Below are 17,636 nucleotides of genomic sequence, written 5' to 3'. Positions count from 1 at the left end.
CTGAGTCTTAAGAAAAGTGTAAATAAAAATGTTAAAAAATGTTTTTTAAAACGTTAAAATAATCTGCTCCCTAATAACAATTTAAATTACCCCTTTTCCCATTTTTCAAATAAAAAAACTGCATCATCGTATAAGGAAATTTCTATATTAAAATTATAACCTTGTTGATCGTATCCTGAAAATAATAGGAAATGCTAGAATTGCAGAGGATTTTTATCACATCCCAGAAAAAAAAATCAATAAAAAGCAATCAAAACTCCCATCTGTATTAAAATGGTTCCAATAAAAATGATAAATTACAGCGCAAAAAATGAGCCCTTATACAGCTCCCTAGGTGGAAAAATAATGTTATAGATGTCAGAACAGGACAATTTTAAGCATATTATTATTATTATTATTTTTTTTTTAAGTTTTCATTTTTTAAAACCAGTACATCAAAAAAGATATAAATTTGTTATCATAATCACACTGACTTGAAGAATCAAGATAACATGCACATTTGACTGTATGGTGAACAACATCTGTATATTCTGTATATATGTGTGTGCTGAGCTATGTGTAGCTGAGCTGTATGTGGATGAAGCAGAGCTGTGTGTGTATAATGTGCACACTGTACAGCTGTGTATGTGAGGGTATACCATACTATCCTGAAAAGTTTGAAAACTAATATAATACTTTTCAGCAAATCTGCTTGGTGATCTGTGACAGACCCCCTACATGAGAATGGATCCAAAATCATAAAAACATGACACAAAAGGAAGAATGGAGGGCCAGCAATAGAGAGGAATATGGAAAAATCAAATGACAAGAGAAACATTAGAGCATCTTAAAAAAAAAAAAAACTCTTGAAACCTCATAGAGACATGTCAAACGTTTTGATTGGTTGGGGTCTGGGTGATGAGACCCCAGGCAATTTCAAGAATGAGCATAAAGAAGTGCTTGAATAAACACTTCTCTCCTCATCTCTCTATTGCAGAAGATAGATTCTCTAGAAAATTTATGGAGCATATCTCCTTTTAACCAAGAAGAACGTGAGAAGCACTTAAAGGGGAACTCCAAGTAAAAAAGAAAAACTTCCAAACAGTATCTGCTTCTTACCTATGTTCCTATTAACACCTTTCATGTGGTTTTTCAGTTGTCCCGCTTCTCTGATGCAGTTTTCTGTCTTTCCGTCCCTTGCTGTTTCTTTTCCCCTGAACTGCTATCAGACTACATTTCCAGCAGTCTTTGCAATGCATGCTCAGAATATCCTCTCTCTGCCACCCCTGTAACCGTTCCCCCTAGGGCACCGCCCCCTCTCATGTCTGCATCCTCAACAAGCACACTGAATGTGAGACAGTGGTCACATGTTCTTCGACCCCTGGGGCGGAGGGGGGGGGGGTTGGTTAAACTGCACAGAGGCCAGTATTCTTGACTGCCATGATATCAATAAACTAAAAATGTATCAGAATTGCACAGGCACACTTATATATTATATAGAGACATCTATACTAATTTCAATGTGTTTTTTAATAGAAAATAATTTACACTAACCACAGTCCCTTTTTAAATTAGCACTTTACACAGTTCGTCCTAGAAATCAATGGGGGTCTCAGCACCCAGACAGTGACCAATCAAAACTTTTCAAATGTCTCTATGACATGGAAGAACAAGACAGTCCGAGATTGTGTGTGTGTGTGTGTGTGTGTGTGTGTGTGTGTGTAAAGCAAATTTCAATCTTGGCAGGTAAGAAACACTGGGTCTATTCTCTTTTAAAATAAATGGATTACCATTTGCAGGTTGCCAAGAAAGACTTCCTGTAGGCATACTTACATTTAGTCGTCCTTCACTTATATCATTGTTTATTTATGTTTAATCAACTATTCCTTCAGGTTAGACATTCTATGGAATAAATTGTCCTAGGAAACATAAAACCAAAAATAGCATATCAATAAGGTATTATATCAGTTATACCTTGCACAGTAGCCGTCTGCTTCATGTCAAATATATGACAAAACCTGAAGTCATTCTTATTTGAGCAAATTTAAAAGGAACTAGTCCACAATAAAAATTATTAGAGATGAGCGAACCTCAAGCATACTTGGGTTTGTCTGAACCCAAGCTAGCAGCATTTGATAATCTGTGGCTGATGAAGTTGGATGCAGCCCTAAGGCTGCCTGGAAAACACGGATACAGTGATAAGGTTGTATTGAACCAAAATTTTGTTATAGTAGACATGTCAAACTTTCTTCATAAGACAGTCATTATGTATGTACATATTAGCATATATTTGCATGTTTCATTTTCTGCATACTGTATGTACAGTAAGAATATTTGCTGCGTTTATAACTTTCTGATATTGTGACTAATATCTTTCTCATGTTTTATCACTGTTCAAAGAGAATATTGAAGGAACAATACAAAACAAGACAGTACTTGGATAAAACTACAGCACCAGTGTTTTATAGCTTGGATGCAGATGTAGTGCAGTGTTGTGTAAATTTGTTCTGTGCTCACATGGTTTTCTATTGGAATATGATGTTGTTGCCATTGTTGTTGTTGTTGTTGTTATTATTATTATTATTTCTTTTAGAACAATAGGATTAGCCAGTGAAAATCTATTACACACAAGTCGTTATATACCTAACACTGACAGCTGATCCCACCACTGATGGGTTTGATCAACTTTTTTCCATAGTGTATTAGGGCCCATAGGGGGAGATTTATCAAACATGGTGTAAAGTGAAACGGTCTCAGTATCCCCTAGCAACCAATAAGATTCCATCTTTCCTTTTCCAAAGAGTCTGTGAGGAATGAAAGGTGGAATCTGATTGGATGCTAGGGGCAACTGAGCCAGTTTCACTTTACACCATGTTTGATAAATCTTCCCCTTAGTGTTTTTTGTTTTGTCTATCACAAATCCCTCACTTTTTGCAAAGCTTTTAGGTACTTGTAATTTAATTATCTGTCCATGCTACTCTTTGCTGAAATCATGGTTGTGAAGGCACTGGCTATATATATTCATTATTGGTACGCCTCATAGAGACAACTCATCAGAAAAGAAAAATAATAGCTGACAAACCAATACTGAGGGTTCAGGTTTTACTGTCAACCATCTAATGTCTGTTTTCATCAACCAGGTAATATTCTACGTTTTTAAAAGTGGATTTATGCCAAATGTTTGTATATTATATCTCTGGCTATATAAAAAATGGTATATACTAGGAAATAAGGGGGGGGGGGGTACAGCAATTATGGTACTTTTTAAAAAAAATAACTTATTTTTTAATCTTTAAACTACCATAGATCTAGAACAGATAATTCCATATTATATGTGAAACACAGTTTCCCCATAGGTCCTAAACTAACCCTTCTTCTAATCTATTCTCAGGCTCTAGTTGATTTATAAAGACAAAAAAGAACTCTATATTCATTACTTAAATTGCCTATCCCACTGGGTCAAAATAACCTTTCCAGCTAAACTGATAAAATGGGTTTTATATTTTCAATGTTTTTCCCTTACATATTAACCTAGTTCAAAATTTAGCACCACAGCATATTTTTTTTCTTTTAAACATTTAGAATGCTGCTCTGACTCCCAATTATCACTCTTTAGAGCAAAATGATCTGCAAAGCTATGTTCACAGAACATCAAAAAAAGAGAAAAGGCGTCCGCTTTTGCAATTTAAAATAACGTCCATTTTTGCCGCGATTTAACTGACTGCAATGCAATGCATTGAAGTCAATGGAAAGACGGACGTCCAATGCACACAATGTATTGAATAACGCGTTATCACTGTGGACGTCAAAATAATAAGCATGACAAATATTTTCTGATGTCTTAAAAACACAGAAAGGCTCTGTTCACACAATGTTGAAATTGAGTGGATGGCCGCCATTTAATGGCAAATATTTGCTGTTATTTAAAAACAACAGCTGTTGTATTAAAATAATGGCCGGTATTTACTGTTATATGGCGGCCATCCACTCAATTTAAACATTGTGTGAACAGATCCTTTCTGTGTTTTCAGTCCACTCCTGGTTGAGGTTGCAAAATACTGACCAAATACTGACTGAAATATACTTTGTGTGAACCCAGCCTTACGGCACATTTTCAGGGTAGCAGTTAAAACCACAGAAACAAAATGTAATTTTATAAATATTGTTTTCCAATGTGATAAACTATAGGGCCAAGTAATAAATATAGATTTTATGTAACAGTCTTGTTGAACACATGCAAAGCAATCATTTTTCTTGTTGCTTCCCTAAATAGAAAATGGTATATAATGTAATTATATTATGCATTCGTTTGCATGCTCCCTGTACTTAAATATGCAGGATAAAATAGGTTACAGGAAAGGAAAAAAATCTTACAAGGCAAAAGAACAACAAATTTATTCCACAGTCATTTTTCAAAAAAGGCTACTTGTTTCCTTACTGTCCAGTGGTAATATTATTAACATAAGCACCATAAGCTATGAGGTACTTGTGTAGTTCTGGCAGTAATGACTGTACATTTATAGCTAAAACTGCCTGTAAGAGCAGAAACCAAGCAAAAATATGCAATATGCTGTCATCATCCTCTTCCAATTGGCCCTGCAAGTCAAATGCAAAATCCACAGCATTTTGGTCTGGTGCCTTGTCTCACTCCTGAAGATGTAATCTGTGTGGTTTACAATGCAGACATTTTCATTAGGCATCCAGCTGTGGTTCCATACTGGTGAGCCTCTGTAGAAATACTTTTGCACACACCTCGCTTCTTGTTCACTTTTTTTCGTTGCCCAAGTCTATGGGCTGTCCAAACTTTTCCCATGGCATAAACACCCATATTGCTTCAGTGTTGTTCCCTTTCAAATATGGTTCATGAAAATGAAATCTGTGCTGTGGTTGATTTAAGCAAGTAAGCCAGTTTTTTTGTCATTTTAAGTCTCTGGCATTATTACTAATGTAAGGCCTTATTTCTATGCGCCACAATGTATCAGAACAGTAACATGAAGATTTTAACAGTTTCTGAGCTCCCGGCATTATGATTTATTATTTCTGGGGTCCATTCCTTAGCACATCGTCCGTAATTATGGACTATGTATGAAACATGGGAATGTAGCCTTACTTTAACCACATGCCTTTGCTTTTGCACTATACTATCTGAATCACCCTGTACTGTGTAAACACAGCATACAGACCTATATGCATTCACCTCATTGTAAAATGTTTACTCTCAATTGTATTGAAAGTTTCCAGTTTTTTTGCTCAAACAGATCATATCATCAGTTCAATAGATCAAATTCTGAAAAGCCTCTAACCCGCTCTAAATTCTAGCTCTGGCACTGATGGGAACTGACAGTCCCTGTGATGTCTATATACTTTTTCAGTAATTGTGCAGATACACCTTCATCAAATGTCAGTCAAACTGCCCAACGTTTGTCCACCAGTTATCTCTACCATCCTCCCCATACACATGAAGTAAGTGTTCGGCACAGCCCAAGAACAAAAGGCTCCGCCTGCAAAAATCTAGCATGTCTTACCCTTCTCTTCATCTACACCTTGCTATGGGGAATCAGTATATTATCTGTCAACAACAGTGCAGAAAGCTCTTTTACTTGGTTTGTGAGGAATTATGTAACAGTTGGGAAACCAGCTCCTTAATTCAGATTTTATGTAAAAAAACAACAACCATAAACTGTATCAGCCGTATAGAGAAATCCTCATTAAATAACTAGTTTAAAGGGGTTATCCAGCGCTACAAAAACATGGCTACTTTTCCCCTACTGTTGTCTCCAGTTTGGGTTTTATTTTGAAACTCAGTTTCATGGAAGTAAATGGAGCTTAATTGCAAACCGCACCTGAACTGGAGACAACAGTAGGGGGAAAGTGGTCATGTTTTTGTAGCGCTGGATAACCCCTTTAATACTGTACATTGCAATAAACTGAATGCGATTCTCTTTCTACATGACCTTAAAGAGATTCTGTCAGCAGGTTTATGGTGTCCTATCTTAGGGTTGCATAAAATACAGAGAAGCTAAACAAAGTGGTCTATCACTTACATTGTTCTGTGCAGCTGATTTGGAGATGTCCTTCTGAATAACATGGACAATAAGTGGCCCTCTCCATTATAATTAGAGCCCAGTAGTCCTCGATATTCATGAGAAGCAGAACACTCTGCCCACCAGCTGCTGATTGGCAGTTATCTATACATTCCATATATAGGCAGTCAACTGTCAATCAGCTGGTGGAGGGGTGTGGCAAGAATCCTATTCTCCTGCATATTAGTAGAACAGCCGAATAGAATGATAGAAGCAATACACCAATCTGTTCAGAATTTAAATCACTAGTTACTGCTGCCCTCATTTAAGACAGCATAAAACTAGTTACAGCTTCTTTTTAAAGAGGTATAGTCATTTATCTAAACTTTTGACATGTTGTAACTCAGTTTTGTGCAGTCGTGAGAAATGGGAAAAGAGTGCAGTCATCTGACTGACTGCATTATATTTAGAGATGATGAGACTGGATTTGCTGCGAATCCCACTGTTAATTCAATTCATTTTGGGAAGCAAATTGAACACAATTAATTAACAAATTCACTAAACATGGCAGGCGTGATGGTGGATGCATGTTTAGTTACAGTACTGTCACTTGGCTGGAGCAAGGGATTATCCATAATCCCTGGAGCAGTCATTTTCTATGGACGTCAGACTCATCTCTACTGCTTTGCATAATGGACATGCTCAGCTTTGGGCCGTGATTTCTCCACCCAGGGACCAGATCTAGGAGCGGGACTTCTAGGGAGGGTTACGTCTGCCGGTCTCCACTGGTGGTAGGGCAGGCTCCACCACGGCATCACGGCTGACAGGTTCCCTTTAAGTAACTAACACTAAAAGAGAAAACTGTGCTATATCATAAGCTAAAGAAAACCTAAAAATGGATGCAAAATCTGCATAGCAATTTTCTACTGAAGGCAAGTCCCACCAAGCAGAGTAGACAAATCACATTCTCAGGCTTGTGGCATTCTGGTCACAACTCTGTTAAGTTAGAAGAATAAGATTAACCTTGAAAGGAAGAATACTTCAGGGCCAGTAAATCAGGGAACATTAAATATTCATTGTGCTTTATCACTTTAGTATTCAGCCACTTTAATATTGTATTGCATCATTTATATTACCATTTATCGGTCAATTGAATAATGATGGAGAATTGTGCATTTCTGTAAAACTGTTAAATGTTTATTCTTAAGAAAGGGCATTATTTTCTACATAGAATATATGTATATGATTATGCTAAAAAGATAGTATACTGTAATCCATAAAGGCATTCCCATTCTGTGTGGCTAACCAAGAGTATGATGCATGCTTTTAGCTAATGTTCAACTTAAAGGCACATTCATGTGTCAATAAAAAAAAGCCAAGCTGTTTTAAGCATTTTAATTTAGGTAACTCCAAGTGACATTAATAGGAGTTACCAACATGTCTTAGCCCTACAAGCTACACTGGAGTTATGTAAGCAGTATACCTCCATGGTGCTGCACCATTTATTCAACTTCCATTAAAGTCACTATAATGTAAGTAAGTAGTAACTCCTATAGCATATCTTAGAACAAATATGGCTACTAAAGTACAATTTCACATTTTTAGAAAATATATATTTTTCACAGGTTAAGTCTATGTTCACATAATGTTTTTTAAAGGTGATTACTTTAAGTATCGAATAACAGCTGTTAATTTACTAAAAAACCTCACACTTTTAAGCACAAATAGGCTTCTGAAATTAAAGTCAGAGCAATAATCCTTTATGTCAAATGCATTCCTATTGTTTGTTTTTCTGTGAGTTCAACAATAGAAACACAGAAGATTGTCAGCAGAAAAAGACCACTGGGTCCATCTAAAAATTCAACAGGAGACAGCACTTCTTAGTGGAAAAACGTGATGTCTTTATTTACATCCTACTCCCGCAAAGTTTCGGCTGGTTCTCAGCCTTTCTCAAGCGTGAGCCACGCTTGAGAAAGGCTGAGAACCAGCTGAAACGTTGCGGGAGTAGGATGTGAAAAAAGACACCACGTTTTTCCACTAAGAAGTGCTGTCTCCTGTTGAATTTTTGGATTTGTGTCCGGACAAAGGGGTCCTATCCGGTGAGGCAAGCACTCCACTCTAAAATTCTAAATATTTCTAGCCGGTGCTGTTCTTTTGAACTATTGCACTGGGTCCATCTAGTCTGCCCTTTTAGTATTACCATTCTTATCATCCTAGGATAGATACCGTATTTTCTGGCGTATAAGGCGACTGGGCGTATAAGAAGACCCCTGACTTTCAAAGAGGTTGCCAGGAGTTCGCCTTATACGCTGGAAAATGTTAACTGCAGCTAAATTAATAAAAAACAAACAGTTAAATTACCTGGGCCCGTTCCCGGCCTTCGCGTGTTTTCTTCTCCGCTCCCGTTCCCGACACAGCCAGTGTGATGTACACTGACTGCGCCGGGGATGCCCCAAAGCTCTCCCTAGAAGCTGAGTGTCTAATCGGAGACGCTCAGCTTCTCAGGAGAGCTTAGGAAGAATGACAGAGGCTTCGGTAGGCTCCGGAAGTACCTGAAGCCTCTGTCATTCTTCCGAAGCTCTCCCGAGCAGCCGAACGTCTCCGATTAGACACTCGGCTGCTCAGGATAGCTTCGGGAATCCCCGGCACAGTCAGTGTACGTCACAATGGCTGCATCGGGAACGGGAGCGGAGAAGAAGATGCACGGAGGCCTAGAACGGGCCCAGGTGAGTTAACTGTTTTTTTTTAAAATGGTCGCCCCATATGGTGAGGATGCGGGCCATTTTTGAGCCCCCCCACCGTATGGGGCGACCATACCCGGCATATAAGAGGACCCCGACTTCTGACAAGATTTTTCGGGGTTAAAAAGTCATCTTATACTCTGGAAAATATGGTATATGTTTATCCAAGGCAGGTTTAAATTCTGTTACTGTTATTGTCCCTAGCGGCATTTGGGTAGCAGGAGGAGGCTGTATCACACAGCCTCCCCCTGCTGCCCCTGCTTGGAGGGAAGCCACGCTCCCCCAGGCAGTTAAGCCCATAGGCGCCACAGTCTGTGGGACCACAGAGTCTATGTAGAATCCAGAGAAAGATCTGCTCCTTTCGACCCCCCCCCCCCCCCCCCCCCCCCCCCGGAGCAACGCGGCAACCCAGACGCTGCATAATTCTAGTTTGCTAGGTGGCCCAGCCCTCTCTAGTAATGCCCCTGGTGGCAGCTAAGAAAATAATAAATCTTCTTTACTGCCTTCTACTTTAAGGCTATGTTCACACTACGTATATTTCAGGCAGTATTTGGTCCTCATGTCAGGTCCTCATAGCAACCAAAACCAGGAGTGGATTGAAAACACAGAAATGCTCTGTTCACATAATGTTGTAATTGAGTGGATGGCCATCATTTAATGGCAAATATTTGCTGTTATTTTACAACAACGGCTGTTATATTGAAATAATGGCAGTTATTTACCGTTATATGACGGCCATCCACTCAGTTTTAACATTGTGTGAACAGAGCCTTTCTGTGTTTTCAATCCACTCCTGGTTTTGGTTCCTATAAGGAACTGACATGAGGACCAACTACTGCCTGAAATATACGTAGTGTGAACCCAGCCTTAAAGTTACAGTTACCTCAACAAAGTTCAAAGTCTACTAAACAGCACACAGCAAAGAGCAGCACACTCTAGACATTTAATACAAGTGACTACCAGAAGGATTCTACTATATGCAACTTACTAATAAGAATTGTATGCTTACTAAGCACCACAAAATGAGCATTGCACATATACAGTAGTATATTCAAGAAAACAGAGATTTGTATGAGATCAACTGCGACCTTTAGTTACCGAGGTGAACCTCGTGCCCTTTTACCAGAGGGATGGAATCTGAAAATAAAAAAGGTGTGTAATGAGGTCCTCAGGTAACTAGTTGTATATGACAGTAATGGGATAGTAATATGATAATAATATGATAATGTATCAATATAGTTATGGCATATTTGTTGGACTTATTACATATAACAATAGCACTTTAAGAAAAGAAAACAGTACACTCTTAAAAGTCCAAAAGCAATAAAAAATATTGAAGTTAAAAATTAATGATAAAAAGAAAAATCAAGAAAACAGAAAATCAAATAATAAGAGCAGTGTAAAAATTAAAAAAATAAAAATGGAAATAAAAAAAACTCAAAGTGAAAATCAAAGAAAATGTATAAGTTCATAAATTAGTGTCATAAAAGTTCATAGATGGGTTTCATTCATTCATCTAGGTAATCACCAATGGCATATATTAGAAATAACGATAAAAGTTGATGTGCAGCAGTAGTAGTTGATTAAATACCAATTCATATATATATATATTCAATGTATAATAAATTCATGGATAGTTGACAAGGTTGTTTAGATGATTAGCTATATTAACGCTTGTCTGTATATGCTGTAATTAGTTCAAATACATCGTTCAGTACTGTATATTAGTAAATAGTTATATTGTTTGCTTCATGTGACACATAAAAGAGTTATCAAACGTTTCTTGTATTTACATAAGGTGTTGGTAAGCCGCGATACGTTGATATAAAGTAGCAGTCTATGTTAGTACTTTTGTATTAACGGCAAATTTGCCCGGTGTCACAGACACCTCTCACCCGTCCTGGCGTTGCAGTCAAATCACAGGCAGTGGCGGGTTGGATAGAAGATGGCCTTGGCAGCGATGGTCCTTCCTCCTGGCTGTAAGGCGCTTGTAGCGCTGTCTGACGCTTGTTATATACAGTTGATGGTCGACGCTTGCGCAGAAAGGGATGTTGCCCGTTGACCTTGTGGGAACTTGGCGCCAAATTCAGATATGTGCTGCTACTAAGTAAGTAATTATTTAGGTGAATGCATAATAGTATGCTGGATTAAGCATGCATCAATATAGTCCTTATTTTGGAAAAAATATAATAGCTGGACGCGTTTCAAAGCTCTCTTTAGCTTTTTCCTCAGCAGCAGAGTTAATGTCTGTGGAATATCTGCGGGACTTTTATAGGTATTCATTAAAGTGCTAAACTGGTGTACGGAGTGGATCTTTGTGAAAGCCATACTAACATAGTAAAGCTTGTACAGAGTTAGTTCATCGATACTACAGAATAAAATAAAAGTTTAGAAAATTCAGAGTAAAAATAAATTGTCACACATAAACCTATATAAAAATAGAAAAATAGAAAAATCCATTTTTGGAGACATCTATACAATTTTTTGATTGATACATTTCAGTGGCTCTTAGTGTAACAATTATCTTATGGCATAATTGGATTATTAAATTCATATAGAAATGAAATTCATATATAGCATTAGATTCATATAGCAATTATTTAGACATTTAAACATTTGATGATGGAGTCTTAATGGATGAATGAGTAATAGTTGTGAATGTGGTGTACCTAACTTGCAAACATAGCTTCTAGGTTGTACAGTATCTTCTGAGGTAACGATAGGGAAAAAAGGGAGAAAGGAGATGAAAAGGAATTTAATGTTGTGTGTTGTTTGGCCATGGGGGGGATAAATCGCAGGGTCCTTCATGGCACTGATAGACAGCTGGGCACATGACGGGCCATGGGAAAAGATCCACCCAGGCGAAAATGGTTTAAATAAAGCCGAAGACTTCTAGTTCGTCATTCAGTCCTGCTGGTGCAATGGTCTCAAAGTCATAGATGAGTCTGGCTCCTGCTCTTGACATAGCTGATATACTGTATAGTCACCCCCTCTCCAGTTTGCTTTCACTGTGTGTAGAGCTGCATATGTTATTCAGTTTGTCTTCATGTTGTGAAACTGTTTAAAGTGTGAAGACAAAGGGTGCTTTTCGTTTCCCACAACGAAAGAAGCCTTAGGTTGCTAGCCAAGTAGATTTTTCATGTTTGTGAGAGGGATTTCGAATTGTAGGGGCTACTTTGATGGCTAGGTTTGGGGCTCTGGTGAACACAATGGGTGGTTTGGATGGTAGAAGAGGGGCCAGAGTTTTGTCTTGACAGAGCAGGGGCCAATGTTTGGCGAAAATGTTTTATGGTGAAAATGTTAAATGGTACAATGATTTTTGATGTTTCTGTAGTGGTAGTTTGATTTGTAGTGGTTTGTTCATTTTCTCTGAAAAATTGGGCTCTGTCTAGTTGTACTTGTTGAGAGATTTCTGTATAATTGTTTCAGGATACTGTTTGGCTCTAAATTGGTTGGAGAGATCTTCTGCTTGCTTGAGGAATTGTTCATTGTAGGTGCAGTTTCTCTTTAATTTAATTGGCTGGTGGGTATGTTGATCAACCATCTGGGAAGGTGACAGCTGGAGAAGTGTATGTAACTGTTTTTGGAGGTGTTTTTTTTGTATGTATGGCATATCAGTTTACTGTCTTGTATTGTGAAAGTAAGGTCCAGAAAGTAGGAATTGTTCTAATTCTTCATGAGTACTTTTCTAGATGAGAATCATGTCATCTATATACCTCCTACAAAAGAGAAGGTTATTTCCTAGATGTGGCATAATGACTTGGTCTTCCAAGTGAGCCATGAAGAGATTGGCATAGCTTGGGGCGAACCTGGTGCCCATTGCTGTGACAGTTGTTTGTTGGTAGTATGAATCGTTGAAGTAAAAATAATTATGTGACACAATGAAGGAAATTGCTTGGACTATGAATTGGATTTGTTCTGGTGGGGTGCTGGTTTTATCTAAATGGTATTTGGTGGCGTGTATTCCTTGGTGGTGGTCTATGATGGTGTATAATGACTGTACGTCTAATGTTGCTAGAAGATAGTCTGATTGCCAGGAATTAAACTCTAATTCTTTAATGACTTGTGTGGTATCTTTGAGGTAGGTAGGGGTTGACTGGACTATTGGTTGAAGAATTCTGTCTATGTATAGTATATTAACTTTCTTTCACAAGATGTAGTGGAGCTAGCACTAATAAAGACTAAAAAATAATCTAACAACCAAGGATCAGACACATTTAATAGTAACTACAATGAAATGTGGTCTGTTGAAGAATTAGAGACCTGTCATCATACTGTTATGACACTGAACAATGGAAACTAGGAATAGTATACAGGAAAACAAAACTGAGCGCAATTGATTGTATGCATTTCAAAATTTATGTAATTCCAATCATTTGAGCAAGTATTGGTATTTATGTGCCAGGAAAGACACCATGATTTATGTAACTAATAAGAACACAACTACTATGCCTAATGAAAGATTCAGCCATAGGTAACTTTATCTTATCTTTTATGTCACCCTTTGCTTGCCTGATTAATTAAAACAGTGATGGATGATTGATTACACACCTTTATTATATAACCCAATGAAATTTAAATGGGTACTGTCATTACAAAGAAATAATGTTAAATCAGCAGAGGAGGTGATTCACTATATCTTTGCCTGTTTTCTATATGAAAAACAGTGCTATACATTTAGCCACTAGGTGTCTCACTTCTGTCATTTAGGCTATTTGGTATTTAGTAACAGCAAAAAAAAAAAGGCCAAATGCAGAAAGTGATGTCAGCTAGCCTAGTAAACTTGAATGCTGACTGGCTAGTAGCCATGCACTGCAAAAATACACACATCGACTATATATTTGAGGGGGGGGGGGGGGCTATACATCATGACAGGTATACTTTAACTTAAAAAAAAAATTGCATATAATATATTTAAAAAATCTATATTAATTGGGTTTTATCTGCAATTGCACTGACATGCAGAATAAAGATGACATTATTTTTATCACAGGGTAAAAGTTATATATTTTATAGTAAAATAACAGGATTCCATTAAAAAATACATGTCCCTACCTAAAAAAAAAGCCATGACATGACTGTGGATAGAGGAAGACAGGAAGCAAAAAGGAAACAAGGTAAGAAAATAATGAAAAATCATACCTTTTTGAATCACCCTGTATTAGTTGGTATTTTAGCTAAAATAAGCTCAAAACACATATCCATGTTTGAATAGTCGGTGAGTGAATGGAAGTTTATTCTGAACCTGTGCAACCTCTCTCCTATAACATAAGGAACTGCTTCTGTTTTAGCAGAGATTACCCTTTTCTATATTTCTGTGTGGTATTGTTTGTATTAGGAGACCTGATGGAGCACTTCATATAACTAATGCACAGATGTTTTTAAACAGAAGGTTTTATGCATTATGCCTGGAAAATCACAACCCCTGTTAGTCTAATTTTAGAATAAAGAAGCCAGAGCCATAATATGAAATTAGTAATATTAATGGGTTTAAATAGCAGCAGATCTCTGGCTTGGCTTCATTACAATACTGGTAGACTTTAATTAGATAATCCCAGGGAATTACTCATCTCCTGTTTATTGATCAAACAGTAAAACAAAATAACTTGCACCATATTTGGCTGGTGTGAGTGACATTTTTTCACATTTTCCAATCAATTTTAAAAAAATAATCCTGAAATCTTGCAGTTTTCAATTTCACCACTGGGGCTAAAACTAAGCTGAGACCTCCTGTACTGTCTGGGGTGATAAGAGGAGGCTGCTGTAAAGTGGTCTGTACAGCATTGCAGTAACATGTGGTAAATTCGCTTTAAGGACAGAGACAAATTTTTCAAATATGACATGCTTTTTACCTATCCTGGCGATTCTGAGATTATTTTTGGGGGGACATTGTACTTTATATTACTGGTTATATATATATATATATATATATATATATATATATATATATATATAGGTATAGCAAATCTTTATGAAAAACACCAAAATTATGTGAAGAGTTTATACAAAATGCAGTTTTATAACTAGGGAAATAGTTATGCCACATTAATTATATATTAAACATTAGCGATATGTTTATTTTATGTTGGCAGCATTTGTTAAAGGGAACCTGTCAAAGGCTCCCGATCCCCCGCCACAGCCCCCTATACTCATCTGATACCGCCGGGTCCCGCTTCTGGATCCGGTCAGGTCACGGAGATCTCAGCCGCTGCAGCCCGGCGAGAGTCTAAAGCTCGCCGGCTCCCGACCCCCCGGCTGTAGCGGGGGTTGGGAGCCTGTCACCCCGGCACAGGGGGTGACAGGTTCTCTTTAAACTTGCTTTGAATTTTTAAGACAATAGAAAGCTTAAAAATTTATCAGGAATTTTTCAACTCTGATTTTTTATTTTAGGGACCAGTTCAGTTTTGAAGTGTGCTTAAATGTTAAGGTTAGTCCCAGAAATAATTTTAAAAAATGTGTAAGAAAATTGAAAATCTCGATTTTCTTTGCAACAATTCAATTGTAATATATCTTTCAAAACAAAAAAAAACTATTAAGGGTGCCTTCACACCTACCGGATCCACAGCGGATCTCACTTCTGCGGATTCGAAACGAGAACCGCTGCGGATCCGGTATCAATTCACTCCTATGATAGCACATATTCGCAGCGGGATTGACATCCCGCTGTGAATATGGGCTTTAACTCCCTGGTGTCCGCTGCCCCGCCGTCGCATCCCCGGCGCATCCCCCCCATCCCGGCCACATCCCCCCATCAGCCCATCCCCAGCCCGCCGCCGCCCGTATCCCGCCGCCGAGAGCATACAGTACTTGGGCGGCGCGGCTGCAGTGAGACTGCCGGCTCCGGTCCCGTTCAGATCAGCTAAGCGGGACCGGAGCGGGGAGCCTCACTGCAGCCGCGCCGCCGAGCAGGTAATGTATGCTCTTGGCGGCGGGATGCGGGCGGCGGTGGGCTGGGGGTGGGCTGATGAGGGAATGTGGCCGGGATGGGGGGGATGTGCCGCCGCCGGGGATGGGGGATGCGACAGCGGGGCTGCGGGCACCAGGGAGTTAAAGCACATATTCACAGCGGGATGTCAATCCCGCTGCGAATATGTGCTATCATAGGGGTGAATTGATACCGGATCCGCAGCGGTTCTCGCTTCGAATCCGCAGAAGTGAGATCCGCTGTAGATCCGGTAGGTGTGAAGGCACCCTAACAGAGAAATGCACCCCAATACTTATTGCCCTGTTTCTGAAGTTCAAAGAAATATCCCATATGTGGCCCTATTACGTTATTTGACTCAACCACAAGCCTCAGATATGAAGGAGCTCCTAATGAATTTTGACATCTCCATTGTATTTGGCTATTTTTGACAGTACCACTTCAGGTTGGCAGAGGCTCTGGGGTGCCAAAACATAACAAACACCCCTATAGGGACACAATTTAGGAAGCTACATCCCTCAAGGAATGCAACAAGGGCTGCGGTGAGCTTAGTCTATAAAAGATAAAGGAATAGGCACTCACCCCAGTACGTAAACTCTTGTTTATTTCAAAATGTTAAAAACCGCAGGGAGAGGGAGCATGGCAATCAGGTCACAGCGACGCACGTTTCGTGTTCAGCTAAAAACTTCCTCTAGCTGATGATTGACCTGCGGTGAGCATTTGTTCCCAAAAAATTACATTTATTACACTAAAATGTTACTCTAGCCGTGTATTTTTTATTTTCACAAGATGTTAAAAGAAAAAAAAAAAAAAACACAAAAAACCATGTAGAGCAGTTTCTCCCTAGAAAGTAAATACCTCATATGCAGACATAGGGCAAGCCTCCAGAAGTAAAGGGCACCATTGGAATTTTCGAGGCTGGATTTGGATGGAAAGGATGGGGAATGCCATGTCACATTTATAAATCCTCTGTGTTGCCAAGACAGTAAAAACCCCCACAAATGACCCCATTCTGGAAACTAGAACCTGCAAAAAATGTAACAAGGGGTTCAGTGTGCATATTGACCCCACTGGTGATGGGCACAAATGTGGAACAAAACTGCCATGAAAATTCCATGGCTCTAATGTGCCCGTTACCAACAGGTCCATATGTTCACTGTCTGGGGTACCTTGCAAAGGAGCAGGGGTGGTGCCGTTACCGTGAATTGTGGTCAAAATAAGAACATCATGTTTGTCCTTATACTTGACCAACAACATATTTTCACTGGAAAATACCCTACTCTCACCACTTGGCTTTGGTTGTCTTACCAGATGACATGGGAGGCCTCTTTGACTTTTTCGAATCGTGCCACAAGCTATCCATATGCAGTTGGTAATCCTTATCCAGCAGTGGGTAGATCAGTCCTAAAACAATTTTTTCACTACCTCCTAGAATCGGGGGTGGGGGGGGGGGGATTAGCATTCTGGGGGTTAAACTCGTACACGCTGCCTTATCTTCTGTGGGATCCCAGCCGGAGCATATACACATAGTATACGCTCTGGCAGGGATCTCTTGCGGCGCTGTAGAAAACTGACATGTCAGTTTTCTGCGGCCGCTATTCAGTGAATAGCAGCTGCAGAAAGCCCTGTCAGTGCACACTCTGAAGCGAGCGGCTGCAGCCGCACCCTTCATAGCGTGCTGTGGGGAGTTCTAATGCAGGCGCGCACTGATGCAGCACTGGCCGGGATGATCTTTTCAGAGTCCAGCTGGGTAACGGAACGGCTGGTCTAATACTACGTGGGAACATAGCCTAAATCTGTAAGTGTACCCTGAGGTACTCTCACACAGTTTGCATAATTTCACGCCTACCGTTATCTCTTATTGGGAAGGTACTGGCCAAAGTGAAGCCTCCTTTTGAAGCTTAGGAGGGACTTATCAACTGAGATGTATTTCTCTTGGATACACATCTCAGCAAATTAAATCTATGACTG

Source organism: Dendropsophus ebraccatus, chromosome 5, assembly GCF_027789765.1.
Source record: "Dendropsophus ebraccatus isolate aDenEbr1 chromosome 5, aDenEbr1.pat, whole genome shotgun sequence".
NCBI classification, from domain to species: domain Eukaryota; kingdom Metazoa; phylum Chordata; class Amphibia; order Anura; family Hylidae; genus Dendropsophus; species Dendropsophus ebraccatus.
This window is presented reverse-complemented; position numbering follows the sequence as displayed.